Below are 19566 nucleotides of genomic sequence, written 5' to 3' on the forward strand. Positions count from 1 at the left end.
GTTGTTGCCTCACAGCAAGAGGTTCTCCTGTTCGATTCTCAGCTAGTGTGTGGGGAGTGCCTTCTGTGTGGAGTCTGCATGTCCTCCCCGCAGTCGCGTGGCCTCCAAAAGACATGCGTGAATGGGCGTTCCTTCGCTGAATGTTGGGCATCGGGCTGGCAACTAGGCACCATAAAAATCTACTGCCAATCATTAGCGGTCCGGAATTCTGCTGTGGTGACCCCTTACCGGGAAAAGCCGAAAAGACAAACAACAACTGGAGAGGTCTACTTTCCTCAGTTTCCAGGCAATATCACACTGTCTTAAGATTTTTGTATGCCTGGAGTAATCCAAGGGATTGCTATACCATTTACTTTTATTTTTCTTTCTGGAAAAAGTCTGTTTTATATTGATATAAGGATGTTTAGTAGCATAGTATGTGCTGTAATTGGATTGCTGTCATTGTAATGTTATATCTCAATCTGATAGATTCAAGCTCTGTTCATATAGTCTGTTATGGCTGGTCTGAGAAGAGTTAAGTAATAATTATTTATTGTATGGTTTTTAGTGATTGAAGTGATCAGTAGGAATTAATGGGGTTATGATCACTGAGAGTATTTGGTAGTATTGTTATGTTATTGCATTTTTTGGGGAGGTTAGTTATGATAATGATTATTAGTATAGAGGAGACTGAGGTGCTATTTTGGTAAGTTCTGTGACTAATTGTCAGGCTGAGTTTTTGAAGGATTGACATAGATGTGTCTCTCTTGCTACTGGCCAGTTCATATTGAGATATCCAAAAATAATTAGCTTTGATTTGTCAGAAATGGTGATAAAAGATTTATGTAATGGTCATAAAAGATGTGGTGTGGCAGGTGGGGGAGTTAAATAACAGATATACTGATATTTAGGGCATTTCCATAAGTTATTTGGACCAGAAGCCAGTTTGGGTTGTGTTCATTATTGAATATGTCTACTCGCAATAAGATTACTTGTATTTGGGTATTATTCTTGGCAAGAAGAAGAACCCCACCTCCTACTTTATGTCCTGGTCTGTTGTTGTAGAATCAGTGGTAATTTGTATGTAAGACATTTGAGGAACAATGTTGGTTATTTAGCCAAGATTCAGTGATTTCCAGTATAGTAGGATTGTGCTGGGTTACTCAAGTGTCTAGGAGTGACCATTTTTTTGTTAATGCTACTTATATTGCCTAAGACTATACTGAAACTGATGCTGTGAGTGCAGATTAGGATTTTGGATAGGGGGTGTTGTTGAGGCTGGTCCTGGATTGACTACAATATTGATCAAGATAATCAAGTGTAGTCGAGTTAAGAGCATTAAAGATAAGGTATTCTTTAGTAGGAATTTTGTATGCGTTAAGAGGAAATTCTGTGATGCATACTTTTAGTAGTAACTACAGCAAAGTAACTGCAACAGTGTGGGACACCCTTCAGGTAGTATTACGTGGATGTGCTGTGTGTCTCCAATTGTGAGTGTCTTTTATGTTTATAGTTAAATATTGCATTTTGTCTATGATAAGGAGGTAGTCAGAGGTTTGTAGGTACATTGCTGCCAGAAGGGTTATGGTGGGTCTAGATAATGCTGATGCATTTTAATAGTAAAATTAGTGGAGAGAAACAACATCATAAACCCAAATAAATGTAAGTAATAGGATAGTGACAAATGGGTAGGAGGAGAGATAAGTACAGTTACAAAGAAAAATGAGAAATGAAGCTGATATGTATTTTTACTATGATAATATTACAGGTACTATACTTGAAGGAACAACAAACATGCTTCTGTTTTTGCCAAGGCTGTTAACATATATAACTGAGAGAGGCACTCACGCCAACAGCCATTATGACACTCATTTTGACAGACAAACCCTAAATGTGTTGAGCTACTTGGTTAACTCAAGTGATGTCTGTAGTCCAGCACACAGTCATAATGGGATGTCTTAGGTAAATGTACATATATAAAGGAAAATGATTATCAGGCATACATTCTCCTCACAAGTACTATAACTGGAAGAACTAGAAACACTTCCCAAATGACTATGAATGGTACACAATCAAGTGGGAGAATCATCACACACAATCCACAAGGCAAAGCCTTAACAGGTTGAGCTATGTCTACAATGTGAGTGAAGGCTGTATTAAAACAGACAGTATTATCCTCATATTGACCTGGAAAGTCAGGATGTCAGTGCCTCAAGTCACTATAAGGGTTATGGTACTGTTCTGGAATGGGATGCCAGTGGCACGGGTGATTGCCTGGGCCAAACTATTCCATGCCTTAGTCTTATACCTAGACCTTCATAGCCCTCCTGCTAGACCCTCTGACTATAGCTTAGAAAGGTTTTTAGTCTCCTCAGCACACCACTTTTATGCTCTAAAAGAAACACTACCTTTTTCTTCTCCATCCATGATGTTACAGCTACATGAAGCAATGAAAAGTGGCAGAACCTTTGCGCCCACACTCATTTTCATGAGTGCTATCTGCTATAGATTGATAGGCAGCTCATTTGTATGGCAGTTGGTGCTCCAGTCTAAAATATACACAGTATTATAATGGCTCAAATTGAGATGTTATCCTTTTATAAGCTGTTAAGAAAATAGGCATTACACTGTCACCATCTCTATAAAGTTATATGTGAAATTACAAATCTTCCCATAGAGGATGGTGTGTATTGAGCAGGTGCAATGTTGCCTTCATGTATCCAGGCATGAACACTGCACTGGGTAGAACTGGCTGCAGTGATTAACAAATTATCTCAGTGCACCAACTTAGTATTTCAGCACCCTAATTTGCATATTCATTTTATCCACGCAGCTAAATTTACAAGATACAAGCATGAGGAAAGGCACCGATCACCTTTGCTCTATGGAAGACTTCACAGAGCAGTAGCTTGGATACCTGCAGCAGGCAAATTGTTAAGGCAAACAGTCTCAGACTGACAAGGTAAGTGCTACTTTTTACAAGTTCACTATATCAAGTATGGCTGCTGTACACTTCTGTAGTATTTATTTGCATAATGAAATAGTTTGGCCAATACTTTTCAGGATTGTTGCCACTGTCTGGGATAATCATTCTCTACTGTTGGCTCCTCTGCTCACTCCTCATCTGACTCACCCTTCACTGCCTGGTGTGCTGGGAACTGCTGCTCTTGCAAGTACTCCACCCTGCTATAACTACCTCCAAAATATAGTCTGGTGCAACATTGCATATACTGAAAATATTTTTGCATGCATACTAGGGTCATAATGTAAGGCACCCCTATATAAATCCAGCCCGAGCACATGCTCAGTAATGTTCCTTGATTGCACCTGGGCATAGCTGCACCCCTGGTCTGTTTCATTTTGTGGATTTCTCATGGGTGTCATCAGCCAGGTTTCCAGGGCATATCCATCATCACCAATAAGATGTTCATGGGGAAGTAACCTCTTGCAAAATGTTTATATAAGTCACAGGTGTGACATATGTAGGAGTTGTGACAACTGCCTGCCTGAGTGACCTGCACTTGCATTGTAAATGATATCTTGTGATTTACAGACCACCTGGCAGTTTATGGAGTGATATTGTCTGTGGTTCATGTACCTCCTTCTCAGTTTACCAGGTGGAGCATTTTTTTAGTGTGGGTTTAGTCTATGCCCCCCAGTACCTCAAGGAAATGGGCTGTGTCATAAAAGTTCCATATAGTGTTCTTTCTCTCTCCTTTATAGTACATGGGAAACTTATATGCTTCCCCACATGCTGAAACATGGCATTGAGACACTGATGCATGATAACCCCCCACTGTATCTCCTATAGGTCACTAAGAGGTTCCTGTAGATTAGGGGTGTCTGAGCCTTTTAGAGGCTAAAGAGGCTCAGGGGCCACATTACCATATTGAAGATGTGCCTGCTTTTTATACATTTCACAGTCAGTGGTGCACCTCAGTCATGGAACAAAAAACACACACTGCTAGCTTCAGAATCCCTTCTGTATTCTTGCCAGCTGAAAATAAGCTTGCAACGTGAGACATTTACAAATAGTATCCTTGTTACAACAGCTCAAATATAATGGTGCAAATACACATATTAGTTTTAAAAATGTTATAACTGTATCCAAGTGAAATTTTACCAAAAAGTGTACAAAAATATCAAAAATCAGAATAAAAAGCTCTTGAGACACGTGACATGCAAGACCACAGTTAATGGGATGCCAGGCATTGCTTGTTTTTGCACCAGTAGTCTAGGTCTGCACCATCTGTTGAAGTGGCAATGCAAAGTGTATCAGCCAGATGTGCAGCTGTGATAACAGATGTCAGTTTGCTTTTTGCATTCTTCATGCTGGACAAGTAGTGCCCACAAAAGCACATGCTGCCAAAATGTCCAGTGAACATTAAAGCTCATATCTGTAGAAGACTATGCTATTTCATATGATATAGAATTTGCTATGATAACTTAGCTATATTTCTACAGAAGCAACTACTGTCGATTTGTAGAAATTCAGGAGACAGTTGTCTGCAAAGGATCTCAAGTCACTGTTTTGAAGCTCACTGAGCTGTTACATTGTATCGGGAGTAGTACAGGGGTAAACTGGAAATGGGTCTCCAAATGCTGAAGTGGCAATGTAAAGGGTACCTTACAGATTCATTATTTGTGAAAACTGCAATAAATCTTATGACGCAGCATTTTCTATACTTAGATGTATTTCTGCAGAAACAGTTACTGGAGATTTATATAAATTCACAAGACTGTTCTCTGCAAAGGCTATTTAAGTTACTGTTGCTCTGAAATGCAGTGATTTCTAATTGCATAGCATCAGAAGCAAATCAATGCAGGGGTGAATTAGAAATGAAAATTTGTAGAAATTTGCAAGACTTTTCTCTGTGAAGGCTAAGTTACTGTTGTTCTGAAGCTCAGTGAGGTCTAACTGCATGGTTTCAGAAGCAAATCAATGCAGGGATGAATTGGAAATGTAAATTTGTAGAAATTCACAAGACTTTTCTCTGTGAAGGCTGTCTAACTTACTGTTGTTCAGAAGCTCAGTGAGTTCTAACTGCGTGGTATCAGAAGCAGTACAGTGATCAACTAGAAATGGGTCTCCACATGCTGAAGTGGCAGTTTGAAGGTCATCAACCAGATTTGTATCTGTGAAGACTACAGTAAATCTCATAGTGCTTTCTGTACTATGATATATTTCTACAGAAATTACTGGAGTTTTGTAGAAATTCAGGAGTTTCTGTGAAAGCTGTCATAAATCATTGTTATTCTGAAGTTCAGTGAGTTCTAACTGCATAGTATCGGAAGTGGCGCAGGGTCATCTGGAAATGTTTCTCCATGGATCTTCATGTTATGGTGTTTACAGAAGTCCTCAAACCTATGTTTGCATTCTCCAATGATCTTGACCAGTAGAGAAGGTATTTTGTGTAGTTGACTGTATCAGCAGGTCCTGTGCTTAGGGTTGAGTAATGAAACACTTTCTGCTTGGACAAATTCATCTGCAACAATTCTGTATTTTGAATGAATGTAATTACATGTTTATACAGTTTATTAACCAATTGATCCTAACAGCTAACAATTTGGTGATGTATACAAGAAAAGCAAGGTCATTTAACTACAAATAGTCTTTTCAAAATGTGGCATCTTTTGTTTATCAGCCATGAAGGATTTTATTTCCTCATGCAATAACCAAAATCTGCCCAGTGCTGCTGCCTTGTACAACCAACCAAACTTGACAGAAGTAAATCACATCATCATGCTGTGCACCTTCTACTTCAAGAAAGACTTTAAACTACCTCTGATTCAGACCCCTTGATCTTGTAATGTTAACAGTTGAAATTATCTTTTCCATGACCTTTTTCATTTCAAGTGTTTTGGCACACAGATTCTCTTGATGGGATATGCACTAATGTGCCATGAATTCCTGTGACACTGACTTCATCATTAAACTTACAAATCCACTTTGCTTTCCTGTCATGGATGGACCCCCATAAGTTGTGACCCCACAGAGCTTTGTTCCACTAAGCTTCATTTTCTCCAGCATCTGTTTCACTTGATCAGAAATATCCTTTCCAGAATGTAGTGCCCTTCAACGCACATACCTCCAGTAGTTCTTCCATCACATCAAAAGACCTCTTAGCTCCTCGAACAAATATAGCGAGTTGAGCAACATCCGCAACATCAGTACTTTCATTGACCTCCAAGCTGAAGAACTGACAGTGCTGTAGTCTTCTGCAAATTTTATCTTTGATGTTTTAGACAGGTCCTCCACTCATCTTGCAATAGTTTGATGTGAAATGCTCAGATTTCCCACTGTTAACTTCTTGTCTGGACAGACCACATCTGCAAATAACTTAAGGCAATCTTTCACAAACTTTCCATCTAACAATGGCTCCCATGTGACTTTTGCTGGCACTTCACTATTTGAGTTTGCAACTTTGACAAAAGACTGTTGGCTGTTAAAACCTTGCTTCAGGGCTTTTACTCTGCCCTACCTCAGTTGTCCAGTGATGTTGTCAAATGTAACGGGATGCTTTGCAGTGTAATGATGCTTTATGTTCTACTCCTTGGGCACAGCCATAGTTTCTTGACAATTAAACGCATGATAACACCATGATGTTCAATCGCAAAATTGTCCTCAGACCATGAACTTTTGAAAACATGACCTTCACTGTCAATCTTTCTTTTCTTATAAAGAGGCAGCATTGTGATATGTATCCGTGAGAGAAGGAACCAAGAAAGGCATAAGTCAAGCTGATCAACTTCCTGGCATAAGTCAAGCTGATCAACTTCCTTTGATCCCTAAACATTCTGAACCGATTATGAAAATATTCACATATTCCAGAACAAGTGACCCGTGGGGTACCAACAACTCCAGTGATGCAATCTTCTTTACAAGACTCTGCATGCTGCCATACACAATGTAACCTCACTACTGCACCCCCTTCCAAAAAATAAGCCGTATTAGTTATCAGTATACCCCTAAGAAAAAAGGCATAGTGTTGTATCTCATTTGGGGATCATAGTGACATACACAGCTGACTGCATCTTACGATTTACTAGTAATTAACTGTACCAGTTTAACCACACCACTCTAGCAAAAAAACTTCAACAGCTGGGTGAGCACCAATGAAGACAGCAGTCATAATTCTTTAATGGACAGTCTTTTCTACTCTGGCAGGTCTGGAGAAAGAGTAGAAGTCCAAAATTACATTATAGTTTCTCACTCAAATCACCACATGATTATTTCAAGTACAAACAAAATGAACCATACAAACTTCATAATTATTGTTGCCAAAAGCTGACAATCTGACTCTAAGACAAGTGAACCAAACTCCTGCAATTCTATTACCTTTTCTGTTGTAACCTCAATAAAATTAAAGCAGTGCAGGCAGAAAAATTGAGTATTACATTATGAAAAACTGAACCACTCCAACCCTTCATAACTTCATCGCTGTAAGTAGAAAAAAAAAGAACTGAACATCAGTGCAAGCGGGGAATAAAAAGAACTGCACATTAGTGGATGCAGAAAAAAAAGAACTGCCCACCAGTGCAAGCAGAAAAAAAGAACTGCACATCAGTTCCAGAAGGAGGAAAAAAAGAACTGCACATCAGTACTAGCAGAAAAAAAGAACTGCACATCAGTGCTAGCAGAAAAAAAGAACTGCACATCGGTGCTAGCAGAAAAAAAAGGAATGTACATCAGTGCAAGCAGAAAAAAAAGGAAGTGCACATTAGTGTAAGCAGAAACAAAACTGCCTATCAGTGCATGTGGAAAAAAAAAAAAAGAACTGCACATCAGTGGAAGTAGGGGAAAAAAGAACCACATGTCAGTGCAAGTGAAAAAAAAAGAACTGCACATCAGTGGAAGTGGAAAAAACTGCACATCATTGCAAATGAAAAAAAAAGAATGGCACATTTGTGCAAGTGTGAAAAAACTGCACATCAGAACAATCAGAAAAAAATATATAACTGAAAGAACTAAACATCAGAGCAAGTGGAAACTGATCTGCGTTAAAGATGCACAGAAAACAAATTCTATTCTGAAACAATGGCCTGTTCACCAACTGGTTATGCCCAGCAGTTCTAGCACAACCCCCAGGAATCTATGCTAAGTGCAGGTAGAAAACTCTGAACAGTGTCACAAATGCATAGAAGAATTTGCAAAACAAGAAGTGCATACTAAGTCCGAGTTAAACTTCACTGACATCAAAATGAAAAATTTCCCCCATTGACTCCTTCAATAGTCCATGTATACACACGTACTTCACTGACATCAAAATGTGACATTTTCCTCAATGACCTCCTCAGTCATCTGTCCATGAATGCAGAAGCACTTCACTGACATAAAAATTTAATTTTGCCCTCATTCACCCCTTTAGTAATCTTTCCTTGCATGTACAAGCACATCACTTACATCAAAATGAAACATTTCCCCCAGCTACCCCTTCAGTAGTCTATCCATGTATGTGCATTTACTTCGCTGACATCAAAATGTAACATTTCCTCCAATGACCCCTTTCAGTAGTATGTCCATGTATGCACAAACACCTCACTGACATCAAAGTGCAACATTTTCCCCAATGAACTCTTCAGTAGTCCATGTATGTGCAAGCACTTCACTGACATCAAAATTTAGCTTTTCCCCCAATGACCCATTCAGTAGTCTATCCAATTTCACACACCGGCATTACACCCATGCAAACACACCCACTCAGTTGCTCTCCTTTCCCACCTCATTCACACACTACTGCAGACATTACCCACATACCAGCGTGCTGAAACACACATGCACACACACACACACACACACACACACACACACACACACACACACACACACACACACACACACACACACACACACACACACACACACACACACACACACACACACACACACACACACACACAAAACTTACCTTAAGGCTTAACCACTGCAGACTTTACCAAGCCAAGAAAACCAGCAACAAAGTGAATGGGAACTGTCTTGAGTCTGCACTATATACCAGCACAGTTTATGTGCAGATGTAGAATTCAATGTGCGGTAAACTGGTCTTCAACTCACTTTTTAAAGTGACAGGACTGATTAACTGCAAGAGAAACCTGCATTTCTTCCCCCTACTGAGGATTTGGTGGGCCACAGACAAGGCATTAGCTGGCTGGGCTGTAGCCCTTGGGTCACCCATCAGACAACCATGCTGTAGATAGCATATGTAAAGCCAAGTCATTCATACCTTTGTATACACTGGGATAAGTACTCCACAACTCCTATGGGACTACAAACAAGATAGGTACATGGCCACAATATCTTGCATGGTCTCCCTATCCATGTGGTACCAGTCCACAGTGTCAGTGTCATGGAGTCCATGAAACATTAAAGGTGGTCGGATCACACGGTGCCTCTGGGGGTAATGATGCACAGCCTTGCAGACTGCAGTGAGAGTTTCTTGCTTGATACATATTTACTTATGCAGCAGCAAACCTTGACATTATTTGGCAATCACCTTCACATGAACGTGAACATTCATTAGAATTAATTTGTATAGGTTTTATAGCTCTGAGGCACATATTTTATATGTTTATGAATCACTCTGCAATCTTGTTTTCTTAATTTTGCATACACCAATCCATTCATTTTAATAATGTTGCTCATTACCATGTCATTATACAGCTATTAGGATGTGCTGTGTCAAGTCTTGCAGCTCAGCATCCCCTAGCAGTAGAGTGTGTGTCTCTGAATCGCACACACCCTGACCATGGCCATTCTTCATGTAAAACTTCTCATGTCTATGTGGCAAAATTTTCTAAATCCCAGCCACAGACAACTGCTGAGTAATGAAGCTATTACTTTGTTTCAGAAAAAAGATTGCCTTAATGTTCCAGTTACAATATAGCATGAGACTGCTTTCTATTTTTCACCTTATAAAGAAAAAAGAAAATGAAATTAAAAAGCTGATGACAGTTTACTTCAGAAGTCTTGACACTAGCAGTTTGGGCATGCCTGGTGTCAGTAGTATGATTCTCAGACATGGAGGAATTAGGACATTCAAGGTGTCTCTGTAAAAGGGCCTGGGGCTGTCTAGGTGGAACTCTGGAATGAACAGATGGGAGGGTGTTAAATACTTCCTGTGGTTTGTAACTGATTTGTTACTGCAGGAGCAGTCACCCCCAGTACCGCAAAGAGAAAGTTTACCTTGGCGGATTGACTCAACCCATGGCCACTGTTTAGAGGCTGGGTAGTAGATTGTTGGGACCTAGTGGGATCAGTTTTTTAAATAATACGGAAAAACATTTTCAGTTTAAAGATAATGCTAGTGCTTACATGTCTAGCTAGCTGCAGTCCATTAAGACAAAGCCAGTCATGATTTGTGTTGCAAACCATGACTTAATCTATTCATGGGAAACAATGTCTGTGTTTATCTGATCTGCTATGCTGACTGAAATGGAACTTGTAGAACTCATGTGAAAGTGTTTTTTTTTTTTTGTATGTTTACCCCATTCCTACATTCTGATTCTTGTCACTGACTAGACTATCCCTGGATTTAATGATACAACTGAGCCATAAAATGGACCATAAGTTGGTGATATGTAAGCTTAGAGCAGAGCTTGGATATCCCCTGCACAAAAGCATTCAGGTCTACCAAAGTGTTAAGTGGGTATAGTCACAAACTGACAGAAATATAGGGTCTAGAAAATAGTAAATTTCACCTCCAGTGAAGGTCTGCATTGTAGATCATTGTTATTTGATAAAATTAATAGGTTTTCATCATGTTACACAAATGAAAAATACTAATGGAGAATTAATTTATCTAGAATCCCTAGTTTATATAATAAGTGGCTTAGGTTTCATATCTTAAGTCTTTTAGGTTTCACGTAGCTTTCCTCGCAAATCTGCTATATTAGCCAAATTATATACAACTGTTCTTGAATAGAAAGTATGGCGCCACCCTGCCATGTTATTAGAGTTGTTTGAGGAACTGTGTCTTACTATTTACTTTGTTTACAGTTTTAGGCTATTCCGGCCTTCTCAAAATACTTATTGAGATGTTAGCCTTTCCCCTAAAATTTACTAAAGCAACACCCCATCCTTTTCTTTTCTGCATCTAACTTGTAGATTTGTTGCTTGATTACACCATAACAAACACTATGTTCTCTATCTTATTACAGATGAAACATGTCATTCTCGCCACTCAGACTGATAACATATTCCTGTAGAAGTAATTTATGCTTTGCCAAGAGACCTTTCCATGGAAGTACATATTACATCTGGACATTTAGTACTGATGACAGATGATTCATGAAAAACAAGGAGTATCACCCTCAACCCCTCCTGAAAAAAAGGAAATTCTGACAACTAACAAGGGCTGCTTGTCCTAGCCAGTCTTCCTATTTCCTGCCTTTGATTTAGGCTAAAGATTATTTTTTCTTTTTTTCTTCTTCCATGTACAAGAACTGCTTTACGTCTTCCCTCTGCAAGTTTGAGCTCTGTCACTTCTTTTAATATCACATCTCACTAGTGTAAATATTGTTTAATAGCCAGAATCATAACGATATGCTACAGGAACAGAGGTACCTGTACACCCTTACAATGAATTTCACTCCATGGGCCTCAGTTTAATATTTGCATAGCAGCCTGTAGCAAAAATGTACTCAGAGACACTAATTAACAGTTGCTAAATGAAATTCCATTTTCATGAGCAGAAATTCCAGGGATTGAAATCATAATTGTTAGGTGTAATTTGCTATCATTCCCATGAATTTGTTTTAGTGCATTTGTATATGTGCAAATGTGAGACAGATCTAAGTAAAGATCATTCCACAAAGAAAACTTAAGTTTTGCAAGTAGCAAATATAATGGGGGGAAGACATTATAGTGAATGAGTGTTACAGTCTGTAATTCCAAATTCTATAATATCTGATGTTTCTTTAGTACTGAAGCAGTCCTTAGCCCAGAATTTGTCTATATTTTTCTTGTTTCTGGAAAAATGAAAAATTGGTATCCTAGAACATAATATTTACAGAATTTAAAACTCTAGATCATACCATAACTACACATACTGATAAGCAAGAAACTTTCATACACTGAAATAGTACAAATAAATGCTTCCTAAGTGAATCACAGAAGTGAAAGGATAATATTAGATCGTATTTAGAACTTGAACTTAAGACCTCTTGCATGCCATGCAGGTGCCACTACAGAGCATGTGAATAAATAGGGACGAGTTTTCCCTTAAGAGCTTTATTACTAACAACTTCAACTATGAAGCTCACAGAATAGTAAACTGTCTTACTTCATAAGTTCACAGATTAGTACTTGGCTGGCTGCCCTTGTGGATCATTTTAAGCCTAGCCAATTACCTATGTGAGAATCAAACCCTGCACCTTGTGTCTGTAAGGTAAACATCTTAACCCTTAACCATTATGCCAACATCCCAACCCAATATCCTTTATACCTATAAAAAGCTCTTTTGGTGAAGTAATATGATTTAGTATTATTTAACATGGATATCAGTTAAACAGTATAGGTTCATAGGTTCATACTAGGCTATCTGCCCTAGGGCATTTACAAGCCTAGCCAGAATGTGTTTGGCTTTCGCCACCCATTTTAAATTAATTTTGCTATGCCCTTTTTCGAGGTTAGTATACTGTGCCTCTGTCTAGCAGTGACACAGAAGTGATACCCGGGGTAAACCTACGATCTCCCATCCACTCATCAAGACTCCTCTTGAAGAGAATCAATGAGGGACTCTGCCTAACCTGGACTGGGATTTTATTCCAGAGTGAAGGGAGCATCTGGGTTATGAATCTGTCCCTCCAGCATGTCCTATTTATTTCAGTGCTGAGGTTCAAGTCTCTCGAGCGCGTAGCTCGATGGGATTTGGATTTTTGAGGTGCAGCATGTCCCTTAATTCCGGGTTGGACGTGGCCTTATACGTCAGGCACAGGTCAGCTCTGAACAGGCGGTATGCCACTGAGTAGAGCTGGAGTTTCTTTAACCGGGCAGCATATGGCATCTGTTTGAGCCCTTTGATCCTCGTGGTGAGGTACTTTTGGGGTCTTTCCAGTTGCTGCAGGTGTCTGGTAAGGTACATCCCAAAAGGGGCATTGTACTCAATTATGGGCCTGATGAGGGATGAGTAAAGAGGCACGATGACCTCCCCTGATCTAGATGTGAATCCCTTTATGATTAGGTGGGCTATATAAAATGTTTTTCTAACCACTTTGGCCATGTGGTTGTCGAATGAGAGATTGCTATCAACTTGGGTCCCCAGGTCCCTAATTACTTCTTCCGTACTTAATGGATTACCATCTATGTGGTAATTTGTGGGCACTTTGTTTTTGCCGAAGGGGATAACTATACACTTTTTGGCATTTAGCTTGAGGCCATGGCTCTGGCACCAGTTGTCTGTTTCTATGAGGCCCTTTTGGAGGATGCTTGTGTCAGTTGGAGAGTCGATTATGGCGCCCAGTTTGCAGTCATCTGCGAACTTGGTCAGCCACAGTCCGTCCGTGTTAGCCTGTACCTCCGAGAAATATATACCGAACAAGAGAGGTCCCAGGACTAAGCCTTGTGGGACACCACTTGTAACTGGTTTGGAGTCTGACATGGCTCCAGCAATCCTAACCATGTGGGTTCTGTCCTTCAGCCAGTTTGCAACCCATCTAGTGACATAGGGGTTTACATTTAAGCTGGTGAGCTTATCTATAATGCCCGAGTGTGGTATTGTATCGAAGGCTTTTGCGAGGTCCAGGTAGGCTGTGTGGACCACCTTCCCCTCATCAATGGCCTTGGTGACTGTTTCAAAGAAATTGACCAGGTTTAAGAGGCAGGATCTGCCCTTAACAAAGCCGAACTGGGTAGGATCAAGTGTCTGTAGGTCCCCAATATCTTTATTTATGAGGTCCAAGATGATCCTTTCCATAGCTTTGCAAACCAAGCTAGTCAGGCTTATGGGGCGATAGTTTCCAGGATCAGTTGAGGCACCACCTTTCTGGAGAGGGACCACTTTTGCTGTACGCCACTCTTTGGGTACATATCCTGTAGTAAGGCTGAGATTTAACAGTAGTTTTATGTTTGGGTTTAGTTCTTCTTGGAGTTCATGTAGGACGCAGCCCGGGACACCGTCTGGTCCCACTGATGCTGTGTTTTTTGCTTTGGAGAGGGTGGCTCTTACCTGAGCATCTGAGATGTCAGGGGGCAGCACTCTGCTGGGATAGATATTTGCCCTTTTGGTGGGGAAGGGGGGGAGATGTTTGCGCTGAACCTGTCAGCTAGGATGTTGGCAATGTCTGTGGGTTCAGTGTATTTTTGTCATTTTGGACTAATTCTGAGCATATCTGGGAATTCCCACCCAGGTTCCTAACATAACTAAAGAAAGCCTTGTGATTATCCTTAGTGTCCTGTGCAATTTTTCTCTCGAAGCTGGCCTTAGACGATTTTATGAGTGCCCGTAGTTTTTTGCTAATACTGATCAGAGATGCCTTCCCTTTTTGGGATTTTGCTCTATCATGTAGTAGCTTCCTCCTTCTATTGTATAGTTTGTTTATGGATGGGGTCCACCAGACAGGACGCCTGCCTTTGGAGGATTGGGTCTTGGTTTTGTTTGGGATTGCATGATCCATGCATTCCTGAAGGTGTTTATAGAATGCGTTTATAAAGGATTCTGCGGTCTGGGCCGTATTTTCCACAGGCCCGGGGGCTTTGAAGGATTCCACCTCGGTTTTGAGGAGTGTGAAATTTGCTTTAGAGAAGTTTTGCACTGTGGTTTTATGGGCAGGGGCTCGGGTCGGGATGTGAATATCTAGTGAGATTAGTTTATGGTCTGATCTTACCAGTGAGGGATACACTTCTGGTCTGGAGCATAGAGTCCCCATGTTGGTGATAATCAGGTCCAGTATGTTTTCCCCTCTTGTGGGAGTGGTAACAAGTTGTTCCATAGCATTTGAGTTTATAAATTCTAGGAACCTTTGGGCTAGGGTGTTGGAGCTAGAGTAATGCTCCCAGTCTATGTTTGGGTAGTTGAAGTCGCCCAATATAATGGTGTTTGGAGAGACCTTCATATTTTCCAGTGTTCTCAGGAAGGCTGAGTGGGGTTCCTGGGTTTGGGAGTGTGGTCTGTAGCAGGCTATAAACTGGAAGGCAGTTTTACCCACTGTTAGTTGCACATGGATAGTCTCTGATGCTTCGTGCTGTGCCACCAACCTGGCGGTGTGGGTATCTTTGACGAATATTGATACTCCCCCTCCTTTTGTGGTTCGGTCCAAGTTTTGTGGAAAAAAAACATGGTATGAGGTATAACCTGGTAGTGCTGGGGTGCTCTCGGGAGCCTTGAACCAGGTTTCTGTTACTGCACAGATACTGATGTTCTCCATGCTAAGGAGAGTTTCGAGTGCGTGCATCTTGAGGTTTAGACTTCTGGCATTGAGTAGCATTACTCTTAGTTTCTTATCCCTTGTGATACCTATGGAGGTGGGTTTGTCTTTTGAGCCTTGCCTAAAAAAGGCACTATGGGGGTGGCAAGAGCCTTTGCCAATATCCGAAAGCCCAGGGGTGACAGGGGTGAAGCATCGTGGCTTGTCGAACATGTCACCCCAGGCTGACAGGCATTGGATCCCCTTTGAATGACACCAATACTTAAGCCAGTTGTTGAAATTGATCATCTTGTCTTCATATTGTGGCATCATTCTTGGTGAGGGTAAGATGCTACTCAAGATCAGTGTCATACCAGCCTGGGCTACATGCTCAGAGAGCTCCTCTATGTCTCTTTTCATGTAGTCCAGGGAGGTACGTGTCAGGTCATTCACACCAGCATGGACAATGACTGAGTCATATTTGTACTTGCCTTGGAGTGACCTGAGTGCTTGTGTTATGTGGCGGATCCTAGCGCCCGACAGGCAGCTCACCATGACCTTCTCCTTGTTCAGCCTGGTGAGCGGGACGTCAGTGTGCCTGACGATAGAGTCACCTATTACAAGTGTATCAGGTATGTTGTTTAGCCTTAAGGGCTGTGACTGTTTGGCACACTGGCTTTGTGAGCTATGTGTTGCATGTGTTTTGTTTTGGGGTAGCGGTTGCTTGGGTGTCTGCTTTGGAGGTCTCTGTTGCTTAGGCAGATTTTTATTTAGAGCCTCCGAGTATGTTTTTGTGTGTTTATGTGTTTGGTTTGCTGTCATGGTAGGTCTATGTGAGACTGGAATTATAGTGAGTGTGGTTTCCTTCTCCTCCTGACTGGTTACGCCAGTACTGAGTTGAGAGAGCTTAGCCTCCAGTTTGGCTATATGGTTGCATCTCTCACGTGTTAGAATTTGTTGGGAGGAGGAGAGGGTTGCCTGTGTACATGAGGCAGTTGTAACATTGCCTCAAGATTCTCAGATTCACCAGCTGGACTGGAGAGGAGATTGACAACTGACCTTTGGACATGCTAGAATAGTATTGGGAATTCCTTTATAATTGAAAAAAGGGCCAATGGGGAACAAGGTACTCAAGGGGAGTTTGTGAGGGTGTAGTGCTTTTAATTTTTTAGTGCTGACTTATATGATTGCTAGTTTATAATTGTATGGTGTATTACCATGAAATGTGTGCCAGACCATTTCAGTGTTGAACTATGAGGAACATAGACATTTTCAGACTCACAATGGAAAACACTCCTCATAATAAGGTACATATGAGAGATATGCCTTCCCAATCGACTAACTAAATAAAGAAAGAAGATAATACTGATGACCACTGCCTGACTATTGGGCTGAGTAGATCCATCTTCACCACAGTTGTGCTTGAATGTCATTATAAACTAGCATTGTTTAGAAAACAATTCTTAACTTTTTGAGCAAGTCCTTTGTATAAACATAATGCTTTTGCAGTGAAACACTTAAGTGGAGACATATGCCAGTCTGTGTGCATGTGCTTACACATGCAGTTACATTCAGTGCATCAATATTTGTATGCATGTGCCTGTATGAGCCATCACATAAGTGTGTCCACATAGCTGTATATGTAGTTATATTTAGTCCATCAGTGTAAGTATGTGCATGTGGTTGTACATGCAACTACATTTCAATGTATCATAGGTTTATACTGGGACATCAACTGCTATGGTGTTTATAAACATAGCCGTGTAACTCAAATGTGTCCTACAAGTTATTGTATCTTTGACATTATTATAAAGCATGTATGTAGTTAAGACAAGATTTAATGACTGCCTCTGTCGATAAAAGAAATGGTTTCCAGACCAAGGATAAAATTCTGATTTCCTATCCACTGGTCTAGTTTACACTTGAATAAGGTTAGGGGGGACTCTGCTTCATATGGCTGGGGAGCGTATTCTAGAGAATGGTAATTCTATGAGATACATATCTATCCCTCCAACATATCCTATTTATGTCACAAGCAAAGTTTGGGTCCTTAGATCTAATAGTTCTGATGCTGTTCATTTTGTGGATATGCAAAAGGTCCATTAGAGTGGGATCCAAGGAAGCCTTGTATGGTAGGCATAGATCACCTCTCAGCAGTCCATAGGAAACATAGTATAGCTATAGGGCTTTGAGGTGATCTGCATAGGAAATTATGTTTATGTCCTGTATTCATTTTGTGACGACCATTCTCAGACATTCCAGTTGTTTTATATGTCTGGTCGGGTACATACCGAAGGGGGTATTATAGTCAATGATGAGTCTGATAACGGCCAAATACAGTGGCACGATGACTTCTCTAAACCTAGAGGCAATGACTTTGTTTATAAGTTGAGCTACATAGAATGATTTCTTTACTAACTTGGACACATGTTGGTTGAAGGCCAGGTTAGTAGCCAGGCTGACTACCAGATCAACTCTTAGGGATGCTTTGTCGATGACACAGTTTTCCAGGGTAGCTGACTTCTCAAAAGGTACTATTATGCATTTTTTTTTGGCATTGATGTTTCAAGCTGTGACTTTAACACCAGTCATTTGTCTGTGTTAGATCCACTTGTAAGATGTTCGTGTGTTGGGGGATTCTATGACTGCTCATAGTTTACAATCATTTGTGAACTTAGTCAGCCAGAGGCCTTTGTCATTGGTTTTGACTTCTGAAAAGTAGATACCAAAGAGGAGTGTGCCCAGCATGGAGCCCTGAGGGACTCTGCTGATGACTGTCCTCTTACTGGAGGAGGTCTCACCAGTCCTAACTTCCTGGGTCCTAGCTGTAAGCCAACTGTCTATCCAGTGTGTTATGTAGGGGTTAATGCCTAATTCCATAAATATGTTTACAGTACCCAAGTAGGGTATTGTATCAAATTCCTTACTAGGTAAAGGTAAGCAATATGTTCTATTTTACCCTCTTCCATTGCCTTTTTGACCTTCCCAAAGAAGTCCACCAGATTTAGTAGGCATAACCTGCCTTTGATGAAACCAGACTACTCACATTATCACAAACCAAAATACAAGATACTTAAAGAGGCAATGACAAATTAAAGTAGGAAAAAACAGCAATTTCAAAAAAAAAAACAAACAAACAAAAAAACCTTAACATTGTTAAGTATCACAAGTCTCTAATTACCTGCAAAAAGACCATTGGCTGATACAAAACTTCATACTGATGAAGTCATGCAAAGTGCTGATGTAGTAACAAATTTATATCCAGTGGTATTAAACAGAATAGACTGCATATGATCTGGGTATCTGCACAAGCTTTATTAATTTGGTGAAGCCCGAGTGATTAAATAAAGCCAACCATGGGGCAATAACCGATGATGTGGTGTGGTATATTGAAGATTTACCCATGGTTGGCAGCGTGGTTTAATAATGAGGGCGGAGCCCGAGTGATTAAATAAAGCCAACCATGGGTAAACCTTCAATATACCACAACCACAGAGTCAGTTATTGCTATTATATAATGACATTATTGAAGAAAAAAAATAGTTACTTTTCTTAAATAATGTCTTTGTATAATGGCACATTACTGTTCTTCCACCAGTGGTGGTATACTGCTTTCTTGTGTTGATGTACTGCGCATGCGTATGGGACTTGCATTCCCATGCATACTCAGTACATCAATGCTTTGAAACGGAAGCAATGCAGAAAAGAAAGTCTCCGTTGCTCCGTTTTTTTTTTTTATTAGAAAAAAAAAGTTTTGGACACTTTATACCAATGGAAAAAAGTTCGGGCGACCGGACCATTTTCCGTTGGTATATTTAATTAATAACCCACAGATGGGTGTGGGTAATGCTGGATTTACCCATGTTTGGTGTGGTTTGGTCACGAGGGTGAAGCCAGAGTAACCAAACAAAGGCAACCGTGGGTAAATCCAGCATTGCCCACACCCAGCCGTGGGTTATTGCTATTATACAATGACATTATTTAAGAAAAAATACTTGGTTTTCTTAAATAATGTCATTGTATAATGACTCCTTGCTACCTTTCCGCAGGTATCCTGGGCATTTCTGATGTACTGCCCATGCGTAAGGGTCGTGTTCACATGCTTACGCAGTACATCAGTGCTGTGCAGAGGTAGCAATGGAGAAAGGAAGATCCCCGTTGCTTTTTAAATATCTCACTATGTTAAACAAGTTTAACATACCAAGATATCTTTAAAAAAGCAACTGAGAAAGGAAGATCTCAGTT

This window comes from Protopterus annectens, chromosome 8.part0 (genome assembly GCF_019279795.1).
Source record: "Protopterus annectens isolate FY-2018-M chromosome 8.part0, PAN1.0, whole genome shotgun sequence".
NCBI lineage: Eukaryota > Metazoa > Chordata > Ceratodontiformes > Protopteridae > Protopterus > Protopterus annectens.